At 38.6% G+C, this 14,479-nt stretch overlaps 1 protein-coding gene across 2 annotated transcripts in view; it reads right to left on the minus strand.

The window, feature by feature from the left end:
- LOC132380139 (protoheme IX farnesyltransferase, mitochondrial) overlaps positions 1-14,479 on the minus strand; it is a 136,757-nt gene that overhangs the window by 75,218 nt on the left and 47,060 nt on the right. The gene's annotated exons all lie outside the window — the stretch shown is intronic.

Genomic DNA, 14,479 nt, shown 5'->3' on the forward strand with positions numbered 1-14,479 from the left:
TTAAATCCAGAGCATATGTGGAAATGGTTACTGAAATAACATGTGAAAGAGATAATTTCATCTGCAGAGATAGCAAACAGTCATTAATCGAGAACACTATAATAACCCTGTCATTTCAATTGTATGCAATTCCAATTATAGTCTCACAATGCATCTTCTCTAAGGCAGAGTCTCAGTGATGTCTTTACTATTCATTGTTTGCTACAAGTATATCTTTTAAAATGGGACAGGGGTTAAAAATGAAATAACGCTAAAGCAAATCGCACTTAAAAGACAGGACCCTCTTTCACTTGTACAAAAATTGACGCAAGTATTCAACTGCGAAGTGGTAATACTCATATTTATACATTTTAATTTTGAATATCCATCCACATAAAATGATGGTGAAAAGGTTTGTTAACAAAAGGAATTTGCACATGTTGTGTATATCTGCCCTAAGATAATCCAATAACCTCTTCAATATGTTAACCATAACAGGAACTCTATGATTTCTACAGTACAATATAAACACCTGAGGAGATGTAAGCAAAGCATGCAATCTGAGATGATCAGGGCATTATAAAAGGATGCCACCATCTCTATGGTCTCCTTTAGGTGACACACCATTCTTTACGGAAAAATATTGCTGTACCTTTGCTGTGTTTTGTAATTCAACTCCAGGGAGGATAAAGCAATTTCAGCACCTTCACCAGAAGGGACTTTAGTGGTGAAGAAATGAATCAAAGAATTGTTGTTCAGTGGTAATTAAGAATGACCTGAGCAAAGTCTGATTGCTTAAATGACTCAAAGGAATGATAAACTATAAATATCTCAAATAGAAGTAATACAATTGATGAACAACACCATTGCCAACTTGGGGTAATAACATTCTTAATATTTCTTCTTGATGTATAAAAATATTTTTGAATCACACTGCCAGAAAAATCTTAATTGTCTGGCTTAACATGTCTAAAGTAGCCAACTCTAAATCTCATCTTCTGTATGGCTACCATAAACAATTACATCTTACAAAGAGAATTGACATAAAGATTGTTTAGCTTTGATATGGACACATTCAGACAAGTGTTGAAAGAATGCCTCAAGGAGTCTTGCATTATTGAAGCTCAATTCTGGTCCAAAAAGAAGTACATCTTCGAAACTTCTAAAAAATTTATTTCAATCTTTAGACCATTAGCTTATAATGGACGGACAGGGCATTGCACAAATATAGACCCCAGATAAGTCAGGTCTTCTAGAGCATATACCACTGCAAAATCACCATATTAAGCCGTGTCTACTGAAGCAGGTAGTATTTTTAAACCAAACAGACAATTCTGCATTTTATCCCATTGCTCTTTGTGAGATCCTGTTATACACTGGTTACAACATGACCATAAGACATAGGAGCAGAATTAGGCCATCTGGCACATCGAGTCTGCTCCACCATTCAGTCATGGCTGATCCTTTTCTTTCTATCTCCCCCTTAACCCCAGTTCCCAGCCTTCTCCCTGTAACCTTTGATGCATGTCCAGTCAAGAACCTATCAATCTCTGCTGTAAATACACCCAACGACCTGGCCTCCACAGCAGCATGTGGCAACAAATTCCACAAATTCACCATACTTTGGCTACTGAAATTACTCCACATCTCTATTCTGAAAGGGTGCCTCTCCAACCTGAGGCTGTGTCCTCTTGTCCTAGACTCTCCCATCATGGGAAACATCCTTTCCACATCTACTCTGTCTAGGCCTTTCATCATTCAAAAGCTTTCATTGAGATCCCCCCTCATCCTTCTGAGTTCCAGTGAGTACAGACCCTGAGCCATCAAACGTTCCTTGGATGATAACCCTTTCATTCCTGGTATTCCTTGTTGATGCAGAAAAAAAAAATTTGGTGTAACATATATCCATATTACACTAATGACGACACTTCAAAAGAATCTCATAGCACCTGCAATGGCTTGTGGATATGATGGTTAGTAACTTAGTGTATCTGTTCATTATCTACACTTCACAATTTTTCACTATCCCTTGATTTTTTAACATTATTTATTTAATGTGGCCATGTTCTGGGGCTGAATAGGTATAAATTAATCTTAAATTTGAGGAAAATAAACAATGTTATAAAAAACATTAATTATAATTACAAATAATAATGTCTTATTTAGAGATATAACATACTAGAAGCCCCTTCTGGCCCAATGAACCCATGCTGCACAATTACACCCATGTAACCAATTAACCTATTGACCCATACATCTTTGGAATGTGGGAGGAAACTGGAGCACCTGGAAGAAACACACTTGGTCACGGGGAGAACGTACAAACTCCCTACAGACAAGAGTGGGAAATAAACCCAGGTTGTTGGCTCTGTAAATGCATGATGCTGCTACCCGACTGTGCTGCCCCAGATGAAAGAAAAATGTTAATTTAAAACATTCCAATCTCTAATACTTTTTTCTACAAACAATGTTGGTCACAGTGAAATGTGAAGTATAAGGCATTTTATTTTTTTCATTTACTAAGTATATTCTCAAGTTAGTCATTATTTGTTTAACCAGAAATGAAAAATAGTGAAACCTGCATATGAATTATAGAATACTACAAAAATAGATGTCTCTGTGGATCTCTGAAATAAACTTTTGGAGTGGGCTAAAAGCCAGGGTAGTTGAACTTCTAGTAACACAAATAATTAACTCACTGCAAGTAGTGCCATTTAAAGGACAGAACAAGTACGAATTTAAGCAGCATTTTCAAAACTGCCAACTCAAATACAGAGCTAATCACAGAAATACTAGATCCACTTGAATAATCCATCAACTGGTTTACAGAACTTAAAGTGCCAAAAAAAATCACATTCCCAGTGGTTTATGTTCAATTTGCAGATTACTTGCTAAAATTTATACAGTTGCTAGAAGTGACAATAGCAAGCTCTGCCTCAGAGGATTTTGTTGCCTACTGCCTTGCCACAAAACATTTCTTTGCCAAGTAAATAAATGATGCCAAAATTGAATTTTTTACTGATGAGAGATCAAAAGCCTAAGCCAAGAAGCTGAACATAGTTATTACTGGAACACAATTCTTGCCAGGGTTATTTATATTTCTATAAGATAAATGTCTTTTGTTATACTACTAACAAACTAGACATTGTTTACTAACATATAGCACATTCACCCCCTTAATTACACCAAACTAAAAATTATTGTACTATATACAGTGGATTCAAGTTAATTGGATTGGATTCCAGTTTAATCGTGGCAGCTGCGTCTTTTGGGACAAATTGTTAAAAAACAGAAACTATTTGAGAAAATAGTTGGGTTTGCCTACATTTATTTGGGACAATATGCTGTTTAATTGTGACAGGAATCTGTTGTCGAACAGTTTCTAGCTACTGCCAGTCGTGTACACTTGCGTGGCCACTAATCACTACCCCATCCTTGTGCAAACAGTTTTTAAACAGTGTCAGTTGCATGTGTTTGTATTTAAAAAGCAGTGCTTTTTGTCACTGATAGTAAAACAATTCAGAACGGTTTTGCTCACTGTGGTTTCAAGCATTCGGGGTTGAAGATGCCAGAAACAGCCGGGAGTGAAAATAAAATTATTTCACTACTTAGGATCTATGACGAATGTGAAGGTATTGAGAATCATCTTGAATGTTACAATGAAAGTGAAGATTGAAAGAATGTAGTTGTCCATAAAATTGTATGAAGGCAACTCATTACCAGCACTAGGTATTGCTACTGATTTGATTTTATTTATTTACCGATACAGTACAGAGAAGGCCCTTTCAGGCCTTTGAGCCACATCACTCCAGAAACCAACAAACTTAATTAACAATCACGGGACAATTTACAATGACCAAATAACTAATCAGTTATGTTTTTGGACTGTGGGAGTAAAGCTGAGGACCTGGGGAAAATCCACACACAGGGAGGACATACAGAAACTCTTTAGAGAACTGTACTGGAATTGAACACTGAATTCCTGAATGCTCCGAGCTGTAATAGCATTGCACTATACAGTGGCACAGTCAATCAAAAGAACATGGCAGCATAAACTAGATGAATTCTTTTGAATTTCTATCTCACTTGTATAATCTTCCTCATCACAATCTGAAATTCTACCAACAACAGTAGTACTATCTGTGAATTTATAGGTGGCATTTGAATTGTTCCTAGCCACATAGTTATAAGAAAAGAGAGCATAGAGCAGTGGGTAAGCACACATCCTTGAGAGGCACCTGTGTTGATTGTCAGAGAGGTGGAGACGGAGTTGTACTTTAGAAGCATCTGTACAACTTGCCTTTTTTTTTGTGGTATCCTGAAGAATTTGGTGAACTGGACTCTCAAAAATTCAAGTACAGTGATGCTGCCATTGCTGGAGTGGACTTCAGGCCGGATTAAAACTTCGGGTCATACTGAAGTGGCATCTCACTGGCCTGAGAGTGAAAAATGAACTGATGCTTAGCTGATTTAGGCAAGGAATCAGATTAAAAGGATTAAGGACTAGATGCCGAAAGCGAAGGACAAACCAGTGTTCAGCTCACTGTTTCGTAAGGATGACTCACAACAGTGCTGAACCGACTCTGCAACTATGGCCTACACCTGGACGGGCTACACTCACCTCAGCACTGAACTGGCTCCATGGCTCACTTTGATTGTTTGCATGGCTTATTCTTTTCTCGCTCATTGGATTGTTGACTATCTTTGTTGCGTGGGTTTTTTCATGGATTCTATTCTGCTTCTTTTCGTGGCTGCTACAAGAAGATTAACCTCAAGATTAAATATGGTATACATACTTTGACAGTAAGTGAACTTTGAAATTGAACTTCGACGTCTCCTGATGAAGAAGTTGAGGATCCTATTGCAGAGGGAGATACAGAAACACCAAAGTTAAAAGTTTTGTGATCAATATTGAAGGGATGAAGGTACTGAACATTGAACTATAATCAATATTCATCAGTCTGATGTATGTTTGGTTATTATCTCCATGCACCACAGCAGAGTGGAAGTCCAGAGCGACTGCATCCATCGTAAACCTGTTGCAGTGGTAGGCCCTTGCTCCAGCAGGAGTTAATTCTAGTCATAACCAACCTCTCTATGCACTTCATCACAGAAGACACAAGTGCTACTAGTCGATAGTAACTGAGCCCCCTTCTGCACTAGTATGAATGCTGCTCTGCCGGTCAGCACAGGTTTCCAATATGCTGCCAGGTACACCACTGGGTCCTGACAACTTGCAAGGGATCATCCACTTGACAGATTTTCTGACATTGGCCTTCGAGACAGAGATTATTGAGATGCACAGATGCAGTGTTATTCTTCCTTTCAGAGCATCAGGGATTGAAGAATCACTGCATTTATGGTGCTTGGTTTTGTCTTATAGAAAGTAATGACATGCAAATCTGCCATAGCTGCTGGGCATCCAATTTCTTCTGTAATTTCATATAGATTTGCTTTTACACTCTCACAATGCCTTCTGTGGGTCATACCAGGACTTTTTGTAGGGTTTTGTATCACAGTCTTGAATACCTCAGATTTAGCCCCAAGCAGACTGTAAATCTCTTGGTGTATCTGGTTTGGGGAAATGCGGTATGTTCTCGAGGGCATACATTCATCCACGTGGGTCTTGATAAAATTGGTGATATTCATTCAAATGCAAAAATGAATCCCTGAATATTGTGCAGTCCACTGACTCCCTTGGCTTCCCTGGCCATATCTTTGCTTTCCTCACCACTGATGCTGTGGTCTTCAGTCTTTGCCTGTGTCCCGGAAATTGAAGTACAGCCAAGCAATCGAATTTTGCTGTACAAGTACGAGTGCGAGTGCAGGGTGGCACAGTAAGCTTTCTTGACGATAGCTTAACAATAATCGAGTGTGTTGGCGCCTCTGGTTCCTCAGATGACATGTTGGTGGTGGTCTGTCAGAGATTTCTTCAAGCTGTCCTGGTTGGAGTCCTCTGCAATGTTCAAGAAGGTATCAGGGTGCACCATCTCGTGGTTATTGATCAGCTCTTACAGTGCCAGCTTAACATTTGCAGAGGTGGAATGTACACCATTTCCAAGATGATCCTAAATGAACCTGACAGAATGAGAACAAGGGAACATAGTTCCAAAGTATGGGCCAGTCATTTAAAACTGAGGTGCATAGAAATCTCTTCTTACAAAGGGTAGTGCATCTCTGGAACTCTCTGTCCCTGGAGATGGAGGTCAAATTATTAAAAATATTTAAAGCTGATATAGATCAGTATTTAATAGATGAAGGAACTGAGACTTATGGGAAACTGGCACAGAAGAGGAGTTGAGGCTATTTGAAGCATAAATCAGCCATGACCATATTGTACTATGGGAGAGGCTTGAGGAGCCTGAGGACTTATCTACCCCAGCTCATATTTGTCCGTGCCTTAAATGTTTATTTTAAACATTACAGCTTTATCCTTTGGCATGCGTTTGATGAAGGATAGTAATAGAGAATTTTTGCTAAGGTACATTTTTGAAGCAGCTTTGCACTTCCCCAAGGTGGTTCCAGAACAGCTGATAGATCACTTGTTAAGACTGGAAACTACAGGTGGGACTACAACCAGAGGTAATGGGTTAAGGGTGAAATATGAAAAGTTTAAGGGGAACATGAGGGGAAACAACTTCACTCAGAGGGCTGTGAGAGTGTGGAATGAGTTGCCACTGGTGCATGATAGCTCAACTTCCAGGACATAGACAGAGACTGAAGACCACAGCATCAGTGGTGAGGAAAGCAAAGATATGGCCAAGGAAGCCAGAGGAATAGTATACTGGACAACATTCGGGGATTCAATTTTGGATTTGAATAAATATGCAGGCAAAGTTTGGATAGGTACATGGATAGTAGGGTTATGGTCCCAGTGCATGTGAATAGGAGTGGGCAGCTTAACTGCTTCTGGCAAGGACTAGATGCACCGAAGAGCACGTTCCTGTGATGCAATCGTCCACCTTTTACAGGTCATCAACACTAACTTGCATTTGAAGTTTCTTTAAGTGAAATGACCTGAGAGACACCAGGAAAATTTCAATTAGTATAATAAAACACATTTACAGCTTTGTGAAAGAGCAAATGGTGTCTCAGTTGAAAGCTTCATTCAAAAGATGCCACTTATCTCAGTGCAAGAGCCCCTCAGGATTGCACTTGTGTCTGGAGTGGTCCTTGATCCCATGACCTAGATTAAGAATGGAGAATGTTATCATTGAGCCCTGATCCAAGTAAAAGGGGAAGAATAAAGGTTTTGGCACTATCATGCAAAATACCCTGTTGGAAAATTCTTAAGAACTTGGAATAACAACAAACAATAAGACTAAATTTAAAGCAAATAAAAGGGTTTCAGAAAGTTGCTGGATCAGTTCATGAAAGCTAGTTTGACAAGTCAAAGACAACAATTCAACTTTTAAGTATAACTCACAGACAACCTAGAAAATGATGGCTTAAATGATAGTCCTTCCTTTGTTCTTTCCCTTAACTAGTTTTTCACATTTTGATCATCTGGAATGCTTTTGTTCCCAATGCAATGGTTATTTGTGAAGCAAGATCTTGGCACAAGATCTATCATTTCAGCTACAGCTGCTCAGATCAATTGCACAGGTATCAATGTAATCTTAAAACTGTGATTCAATCAGTGAAACTAGTCATTTATGCAGAACACTTGCATTGATTCAAACATACCTGTATTATTTTAAATCATCAGGGGAGAATTTAATAATTTAGTCAAAGATACCAAACTTTTATCTTGTGGTCTTCACACATTAATTCTAACAGAGAAGGAAAAAAATATGACTAAGGCAATTCCACAAAAATCAATCTGTGGAGGACAATCCTGTTATTAATTATACAATCAATCTGAAGTGAACTGTCTGCATGACTCTGTCAAATAAAATTTGACCAATTACTTGGAGCTTTGCCAAGTGGATTAACAAACAAAACCTACTCCACCATCATCTTGTGACAGATGACAGTCTGTCTGCAGACAGCCAAACGAAACATATTTTGTTCCAATCACAAAAAGGAGATAATAATGACAAGATAACTGGCAGTTAGCGGTTCATCAAAAGGCTTGATAGACATTAGAGACAAAAGAATCAGAACATGACTGTTAGCTGAATAGGGAACTTAAATTGCTACCAAAAATTTAGAACTAAACATATATTACATTGTTAAGATATTAGTTTCTCACTTTTATGCTGACTAAAATGGAAAGAAGGGACACAGTAGCAGCATTCAATATCAATACAGGTCAAGATATGTAAATTAATGTGCTTTCAGTTCACATATATGGAAAATTATTTTTATTATGATAACTACTAATAGGTTTTTGTATTTGCATACCGTCTGTACAAATTGGCTTTTTGATCACATTGCAGCTTCAATGTCAAAGTGGAATGAAAGAAATGGAAGCATTTACAATCACTGGCATTCTAGAAATTGTGGACTTTTTTTAAACATACACCCTTTTATTTATTTCATTAACAAGATAAAATATGCTACAGAACTAAAGAATAGTTGAAATTACTTGAAAATTCAAAAAAATCCTCAAGTCTCAAATAGAAACAGAGTGCTGGAAATAATTAGCAGGTCAGACAGTATCTGTGGAAAAAGAAAGAGTTAATGTTTCAGATTAAAATCCTTTTGTCAGAACTGGGGAAGAGAGAAAAAAACAAGCTAGTTTTAATTTGCAGAGAGGATGGCGAATGTTTGGATAGGACAGAAAGAATATCTCTGATAGGGTGAAGCCAAGGTTGTAGGGATAAGATGGTTGATGGAAAGAGCTCAGTTAAAGCAAAAACCCACAACAAGGAATGCGAAAATCTCAATGAAGTGCTGAAACATAAAGGTGTGGGGAATGCTTAACAGATCAGACTAGGCAAGTTGAAAAGGAACAATCGAACCGATTGAATGAATGCAGCAGAACTGCCCAGTTAGGATACAACAAAGCTACTTACTCAAAGTTGTTAACTTCAACGTCAGGCCTGAAAGGCTTCAATGGGCCTAGATGGAAGATGAGACGATGTTCCTCAAACCTTAGTTAGGCCTCTTTATAACAGTACTTGAGACAATAAGACAAGGTCAGAATGGGAATAATAGAGAAATCAAGTGGCTGACAAAGTAACTCAGCATCAGTTCCTTTGTGATGTCTCATGTCGCTGATACTCCCCTCCTTAATTTATCAATCAGTTGAACTCAGAGCAACTCTGACCTCTCTTTGTCTGAAATATTCCGTTTGTCTTTTCTTTCCCCTACCTTTTGTAACTTAAAAACAACTTATTTAAACTGTTCTTCAATGTCACTGAAAGGTGATTGACTTAAACACTAACTTTGTTTCTACAGATGCAGCCAGACCTGGTGAGAGTTTTCAGCATTTTCTGTATTTAGATTGTAAGACCATAAAAACATAGGGACAGAATTAAGCCACTCAGCCCATTCAGTTCTCTCCATCATTCTATCATCCTCTCCACGTCCATTCTATCTACACCTTTAAACTGCAAAGTAATACAGTTGGTAGAAATGTACATAACTCACAGCCACTGACATTGAGCTGAGGTTCACTTTAACAGGCTGGTCTGAAGTGATGCTGTAATTACATAAGTATGTTTTACTGCACTTTGTCTTCAGTATTTAGAGTATAATGAATGAGTTGCTATGGTTTCTCTTAAACAGGATATGCCTCCGCCGTGTTTACTTGCAACAACCTACAAAATATTCAATAGTTTTCAATGAGATCCTCTCTCATTCTTCTAAACTCCAGTGAGTACATGCCCAGTGCCATCCAATACTCTTCATATGTTAACCCTTTTGTTCCTGGAAGTATTCTCATGAACCTCCTCTGGGCCCTCTCCAATGCCAGAACATCTTTTCATACACAAGGGGCCCAAAACTGCTCATACCAGGGGCCCAGTACTTTATAAAGCCTCAGCATCACATCCTTGTTCTTATATTCTAGTCTTCTCAAAATAAATGCTAACATGGCATTTGCCTTCCTCACCACGAACATAACTTTAGCATCAAAGCTACAAAGCTTCAAAGGTTCATTTTACTATTAACTCTGATATTTGTCTTCTCCAGGTAGCCATGAAAAACAGGAAAAACCATGGGAGCCGTTGAAAGAAATGAGATCAATCCCCTTTCTGCACGAAAACGGAGAAAAAAAACCTGCAAACCCCAAACTCCCACCCCCATACTCGCACAAAAGCTAACGGATCACTACACGGAAAATGGCAGCTGGAACATCATCAAACCCTAAACCCCCAACCCACTCCGTCACAAAAAAAACGACAATAACTTCAAACCCCCAGCACCTTCCCTTGCAAAAAAAAAGTGACAATCACATTATACCTTTGCAACTGATTTTTGCATTCCTTTTTGTTTAGAAAATAGTCTACCAGAGTACATTTCCCTGTGTAATATTCCATCTGCCACTTCTATATCCATTATCACAATCTGTCCAAGTCTTTCTGCAGACTCTTTGCTTCCTCAGCTACCTGCCTCTCCACCAATCTTTGTATCCTATGCAAATTTGGCCACAAAGCATCAATTCCATCATTCAAATAGTTGACATATTATGAAAAAAAGAAGCAGACCCAATACCGACCCGTGCAGAGCATCACAAGTCACCAGCAGCCTCCCCAAAAAGGCCCCCTCTTATTTCCACTCTTTGCCTCCTGCCAGTCAGCTAATCTTCTATCCATGTTAGTATCTTTCCTGTAATGTCCATGGGCTTGTATCTTGTTAAGCAGCCTCATATGTGGCTCCTTGTCAAAAGCCTTCTGAAATCAAAGTAAATAGCATCCACTGACTCTACTTTGTCTACCTTGACTGTTATTTCCTCCAGGAATTCCAACAGGTTTGTAAGGCAAGATTTCCCCTTAAGAAAACCAGACTGACTGGACTAATTTCTCATGCGCCTCCAAGTAGCCCAAATTCCCGTCATTCATATTGACTCCAACATCTCCCCAACCTCTGAAGTCAGGCTAAATGGCCGATACTTTCCTTTCTTCTGTTTCCCTGCCGTCTTAAGAGTGAAGTGACATTTGCAATTTTCCAGTCCTCCGAAACCATTCCAGAATGTTAAGCTCTCAACGATGATCTTCTTTCAGTACCTGTTTCCCAGGGCACCAAAAGCAAACACCAGAGGGCATGTGTACAAAATTAAGGGAGGGAAGTTTAGGGGAGACATCAGGGGTAAGTTTTTTTTACACAGAGGGTTGTGGGTGCCTGGAATGACTTGCCAGGGATGGTGGTGGAGGCTAAAACATTAGGGGTATTTAAGAGCCTCTTGGACAGGCACATGGCTGAAAGAAAAATGGAGGGTTATGGGGTAGTGTGGGTTTAGTACTTTTTTTTAAGGATTATATGGGTCAGCACAACATGGAGGCTGAAGGGCCTGTACTGTGCTGTAGTGTTCTATGGTTCTATGATACAGTGATGCCCACATGTCATACCTGCCAAACTCAAACTGTGCTACAAGATCATCTACCCTATTCTGCATTCACCATTTTCGATTTTTCCTCCATGTTACACTTCAAGTCATCCCACTGATTGCAAATTTACTTATTTATTTTTATTTTGTTTAGAGATACACATGGAGTAGGCCCTTCCAGCCCTTTGAGCTGTGTCACCCCAGCAACTCCAGATCACCCTGATTTAACCGTAATCTAATTACAGAACAGTTTACAATGGAATTGAACTGTGAGAGGAAATTGGAGCAGCTGGGAAAAACCCAAACAATCCAAGGAAAAGTCGTACAGAAACTCCTTACAGAGAACACTAGAAATGAGCTCCAAACTTTGACCACACCCCCCCCCCTCCAGTTATCCCATGGTGCCCTACCATCTGCCTTCCTCACAGCATTAAAATTAAAAGCATTTTAATTCAAAATGCTTGCTATGCCTCAACAATAAGCACAAGAGTTTAATAGATAGAAGTCTTGAATAAAACAAACCCTCTCTGATGTATATGCTTAAAGAATTTCTTTCTAGTTTGCATAATTTTATAATTTATCATATGAAACATTAACTATTACTAATTAAAGACATGCTGTGTGCCTTTCAAAATGAATTTGACACTAACGTCTTCTGACAGAGTTTTAAAACAACAGCATGAAACCACCAAGGAATATTTTGATATATCGCTATCACCACCACTTCATCAACCCACAGATTAAAGTCAGCACTATTGCTTAAGGCAACCTGTCCGGCTAAAACCTTGCAGACCTCATTGAGGCCAATCATGTATTTATACCCAGTTTCTGTGAAATATTCTGAGCACAGTCAATCAAAACTACTTTTCCTAGCTTGGGAAACATAAACTACTTGAAACATTACAGTCCTACTAGTTACTATTGCTTTTCAAACAGATGAAATAAAACATGGTAATAACACTGGGAAGAAAACAAATTCCACCTTCATTACAGTGATACTCACAATGCTGTCAGAGCAAGAAACTAACAACAAGTTGCAGATCTTGGCTAAGAGCATGTGGAAGTACCGATTTTGCTAATACAGTATATGTCAGACAGAGTTCATTCAAAAGCAACACACACAAAACGCTGCAGTATCTCAGCATCTGTGGAAAGAAATAAGTAGTCAAATTCCTGGGCTGAGAAACCTCCACAAGTTTTCACTGAACCTGCATTTGATGTAGATGTAGCACTTCCAAGTTACAATGCAGATGCCAATTAACAGACACAACTTTAACTCTTATGCAACTGTTATATTAAGCCCTCCAAAATATAAAAGAATCAAACCCTGGTTTGTTGTTTAACCTTTACGGAAAATCAAAAATGCAGAATTCTCAGGTCTCAATGGCTACCACAACAGGAAGTGTAACACAAAAGTATGGGGGGTAAATTTAATCTCCCAAATTCGGAGCTGGAAGTCTGTGAGATCTTCCTTTGCAGGTGGAAAGAAAGAAAGATAAAGCAGAACACAGACAATGAATTGGGCTGTTTAAAATTTAGATTGAATGGTTACAATTGCTGAGAAATAGTTGTTGATTGAAACAAACAAATTGATAGTATTGAATGCACATTTTATGCCTTTATTAAACATGTCGGCTAAGCTAACATACTTGTTGGATCTAAGCCTAACTCTGTCATGGATGGTCACAATCCCTGCTGCAAAACACGAAGGGTGAGCATAGCACTAGCAACTGAATTGGTAAAAATCCAGAACTACAGAAATATCAACAGGATCTCCAAAGACCTCATCACTTAGAGAGGAAGAATTTTTGATGGGCCACACTTGGAAACAACTTGAAAGGCTGGCCCAGGACAGAGGACTGTCATGAGCTGCTATCAGTAGGGGTGATGGCCTTAAAAAGAAGACATCCTAAACCTAATCACACCTGGTATTTGAACAATTAAAGAGATTATACACACAAGGAATAAAAACTGAGTTCAGGTCACAAGGGGTAGAATACCAAAACTAGGTTATTTCTTTGTGCAATTATATGTAGCTAGAGTCACCTCTAATAAAATTAGAGTGCTGCATACATATTATACTTTGATGTGACTAATTCTATCACATTCAAAAAAAAACAACAACACTGGCTACAAATCTCTACAAATCTGCTGGGTTTAGTGAGTAGCATTTTACTTTGATTTAAATCCTAACATGAATGGCATGACTTAAAAAAAAGTGTTACGAAAAGTTACTATTTTGTCAAATGTGCCTTCCAGTGAACTGCTTTACAAAGTTCATTTCGAACTGCTCAAATGAATCCAAAACATTTTGTAACATTATTCATAGATAAACAGAAAGCTCAATGACATTCATTACTCTGCACTAATGCCGGCAAAGTAGTCATTTATGTTGTCTGCTAATGACAAGGCTTTGCAAAATATGAACTACTGCAACTGACTACAAAATTGCAATAACTTCAAAAATCCCTCATTAGTTGTGAAACATTTTGGGACCGGTGTTGACTTGGACAGATTTGGAGAATGGAAGATGTAATGTTGAGACATGAGAAGGCATTGGTTAGACCACATTTGGAGTACTACAAACATTTTCCGGCCCCATATCTCAGAACAGATGTCCTGGCATTGGAGTCCAGAGGAAATTTACAAGAATAATCCTGGGAATGAAAGAGTTAATATATGACAGCCTTTGGCCTGTACTTACTGAAGTTTAGAACAATGATGGGGAATCTCATTGAAAAATACCAAATATTTTAAGGCCTAGAAAGGGTGCATATGGAGAGGAAGTTTCCAATATTGGGAGAGTCTAGGACCAGACGGCACAGCCTCAGAATATAAGAGTGCCCTTTTAGAACAAAGATGAGGAAGCATTTCTTTACCCCGAAGGTAGTGAATATCTTTGGAATTCATTGCCACAGACAGCAGTGGGTACATTTATTGGATATATTTAAAGTGGAGGTCGACAGGTTTTTGATTAGTAAGGGCATCAAAGGTTATGGAGAGTGGAGAATGGAGAATGGGGTTGAAAGAGAGATAAAAATCAGCCATGATACAATGGCGGAGCTG

Source organism: Hypanus sabinus, chromosome 23, assembly GCF_030144855.1.
Source record: "Hypanus sabinus isolate sHypSab1 chromosome 23, sHypSab1.hap1, whole genome shotgun sequence".
Classification (NCBI taxonomy): domain Eukaryota; kingdom Metazoa; phylum Chordata; class Chondrichthyes; order Myliobatiformes; family Dasyatidae; genus Hypanus; species Hypanus sabinus.